Raw genomic sequence first — 3,644 nt, 5'->3', positions numbered from 1 at the left:
AAGAACAAGGAAAAATAAACTTATGAAAGGAAATTAGTACTACCAAATTTGAAAATGTAGTCTAAAGCCATTATAAAGTCTTTTTTCCTAGTGGAGAAACAGTAGAGAAATAAATAGTTCAATGAGGACCCATAAACAGACTCCAACATTTGTAATAGAGTAATATCTGTTAAACTTGTCTTTAAAATATAACTTCTGGGAAGACTAAATATTTATATGTTTGTATCCAAAACTCACACCATCTATCTCAAGAATCTCTAATGATAACAGTGATATAAACATAAGAATAATTTTAAAATTAAGGGGAAAAGGAATAATATGTTTTGGTTGACTGTGAAGAAGAGGATGTTTATCAGTCAAGCAAATAAAAGAAATTATTGAAAACGAAAGTGATGTGTTTGACTCTACATAAATAAAAGAATTTTACAAAGCAAAAAATAAATATTTCCTATGATTAAATTTTTTAAAATAGAGTAATAAATTATTTGTTTTATGTGTGTATTATATCTATCAAATAAATATATGTCCAATAACCAGAATCTACATGTTACTCATGCATATCTGCAAAACTAATAATACCATACCTAAAGGAATAAGTGTCAAAGGATACGAATAATGCATGAAGGAATAAATACTAAATTTTGTAAACAAGTGAAAAGATCCCTAAATTTCTTAATAACTTATACAAATCAAGGCATCATTAAGATACAGTTTTATACAACTTACAATATTAAAATTAAGAAAAAAGTTTCAAAAATTGAATGTTGATATAACTGTGGGGAAAGCCTCTCTAATAAATTGTTATCGAAACAAGCAGTTAGTGTAAATATTTTGAGAATATGATAATATACAATGGGAGAAAAAAAAACCTCATCATCCCATTCAACTCAATGTTTATGTTGCTTGGATATTACCACAAAAGGGCCACAAAAAAGGAATAAAAGACCCCATTATACAAAATACAATGTCTACTCTATTTTTTCAAAACAAATATATGGAGTAACTTATATGTCCACAATGGAAATCAGAAGAACTGATCCAAGAACAGTATCAAGGTCTTTCTAAAGAAGTCTGGAATTGATTGTGAGACATGGGAGACACTAGCACAGCACCACCTAGCATGGGATGCCTGTGTGAAGGAAGGAAGAAAGGAAAGAAGGAGGGAAGAAAGGAAGGAAGGGAGGGAGGGAGGAAGGAAGAAGGAAGGGAGGAAGGGAGGAAGGAAGGAAGGAAGGAAGAAAGGGAATGAAGGGAAGGAAGGAAGGGAGGGAGGAAAGGAAGGGAGGGAAGGAAGGAAGGAAGGAAGGAAGGAAGGAAGGAAGGAAGGAAGGGAAGGAAGGAAGGAAAGGAAAAAAGGGTAGGAAGGAAGGGAGGGAGGAAAGGAAGGGAGGGAAAGAAGGTTGGGAGTAAGGAAAGAAGAAAGCAAGCAAGCAAGGAAGGAAGGAAGGAAGGGAGAGAGGGAGGAAGGAAGTAATTATTGTCCTATGTGAGAGAAATTTCAAAATCTACAATTTTGGCAGTAAAGTAATTCTAAATGATTATGGGAGTTAAGTTTTGGCCACTGCACTAGAGGTAGAGATTGGGGGCAGGGAATGTAGTAGTTGACACCATTTGTCAGCATAATTTTGCATAATTTGCTATGTTAGCATAATTTACCATCATTTTATTTTAGGAAATTTTTACTGTTTGCTAAATTCAGTGAAAAAAATGCAAAATTAAATGAGTAGTACTACTGTTTTCCAGAATATTCTTAAAGGAAAAGGAAAGGAAAGAATTTTAAAAAAAAGGAAAGGTGGGAAAAAGGAAAGGAATAAAAGATGAAAGGAAAAAGGAATAGTCTCTTTAAGGAATTAGAATTCTAATCAGCAATTGAGAAGTGTATATATATGTCCTCTCACCAGCAAAGAGAGCATGCACACCCTCAAGGAATGAAATGAAGCCAACCAGGTAAAACTCCAGATGCTCCTTCTTTATTACATTCAGCTCTTCCACTTGTATTGTGTATATAATTGCATTACCATTCATTAATTGTGAAAATAAGATACAAGAAAGACAGTATGGTGTAAAGGAAGGAGAATTAAGACAACTGCAGTCTTAATCACTTGACCTGTATGGACTTCGGTTTCCTAATTTTGAAAATAAATGAGAGGCTAGACTAAATTATCTCAAAGGTCTAATATGTTATGATTTACATATGCTTCCCTTTTTATTTATAATAATCCAATTAGTCCCCCAGGTGAGTGTGTGTGTGTGTGTGCACATGCACACATGTGTACACTTGGGGCTGGGCAGCACATCATATTCATCAGTCTGAAAAATGAACTCCATGCCTTTGAGGCACTTTCAGTAGAATTCAGTTGGATAAAGATGTATTAAGTATTTAATAGGATCAAGTCACTTTATTAGGTACTGTGAGGGATATAAGGATGAATAAGATACAATCTTTGTCTTCAAGGATATTATAATCTAAAATACTTCGTTTCCAAAATAAAAGACAGCGTCACAGACAAATAAATAAAAGAAATGTTGACATCTAGTCAATGTAAGGTTAATGGAGGCAAATATTGCAGAAGAGAAATAGCATGACAGGAAAGGTAGGGACTCGAAACAGCAGCGATAGTTCCTGTTCTACTACATTGCTGTGTGTACCACAAACTCTCCATCCCATTTTCTTCATCTTTACACTGGATAATTTATACTAAAGGATCTTTAAGCGTCTTTCTATTTCTAATAGACTTTGAATCTTAAGATAAAAAATTAGACAGAAGTTACCTGTATAGTAAGGATGGACTACATTTATGAGTTGTTCATCTAATTGTATATGGAAGTCTGAACAAAAGCAATTCTTTATCTACTTCCTCCCCCACATGCTCTTGACCATGTGGTTCATTTAGCAGTCATTTTTCCCCCTGCTTCTCAAATAAAAGGGTATTTTATTGATAGCACAGCCGCATTAAACCCAGGAACAAGGCTTTGTTACAACAGACTACTCAAGAGTACTTCATCAGTCAGGGAGCCAAACCAAAACTGAGTCCCAAGGCTGATCTTTATTTGTCCTTCTTGGGACTCAGATTGTTGGTGTGGCCCAGCTTCTTCTTACGGCAGTTTACAACGTGGGGGTGCAGACGGGCATAACACTTGAGGCAGACCATCTTGTTACAGTTGTCCTGGGCCAACTAGTGAAGGCAAGGCTCAATGACGCCCCCTCGAAGATGCAGCACCAAATGCAGAGTGGACTCTTTCTGGATGTTGTAGTCGGAGAGAGTTCGGCCATTTTCTAGCTGTTTTCCGGCAAAAAAAATAGACGTTTTTGATCTGGTGGGATACCTTCCTTGTCCTGGATTTTGGCTTTGACATTGTCGATAATATCTCTGGGTTCGGCCTCAAGCCTGATGATCTTGCGGGTCAGGGTCTTCAAGAAGATCTGCATCTCTGAAACGCTGCACCGGCCACTGGGCTGCCTCGCTGAAAAGAAAGAGGTACCAGCCATTTTTTTTAAAGTAATAGTCAGGTCTGTGCTTTCCCCTCCTTCCAAAAAAAATTAATATCCTTACCCTCTTACAGATTCTTTGAAAAGCACTCAACACCATGAAAATTGTCATATCTTGAACATGGACCTTTACTGTGTATCCTTAGTCTCGTCC

At 36.2% G+C, this 3,644-nt stretch overlaps 1 pseudogene; it reads right to left on the bottom strand.

The window, feature by feature from the left end:
- Window positions 1-3,047: 3,047 nt before the first annotated feature.
- Window positions 3,048-3,430, bottom strand: LOC118848005 (annotated as a pseudogene).
- Between the last annotated feature and the right edge of the window lie 214 nt (window positions 3,431-3,644).

Source organism: Trichosurus vulpecula, chromosome 4, assembly GCF_011100635.1.
Source record: "Trichosurus vulpecula isolate mTriVul1 chromosome 4, mTriVul1.pri, whole genome shotgun sequence".
In the NCBI taxonomy this organism is placed as follows: Eukaryota; Metazoa; Chordata; class Mammalia; order Diprotodontia; family Phalangeridae; genus Trichosurus; species Trichosurus vulpecula.
Note: the sequence above shows the minus strand (reverse complement) of the source record. Positions and strands in the feature narration are given on the sequence as shown.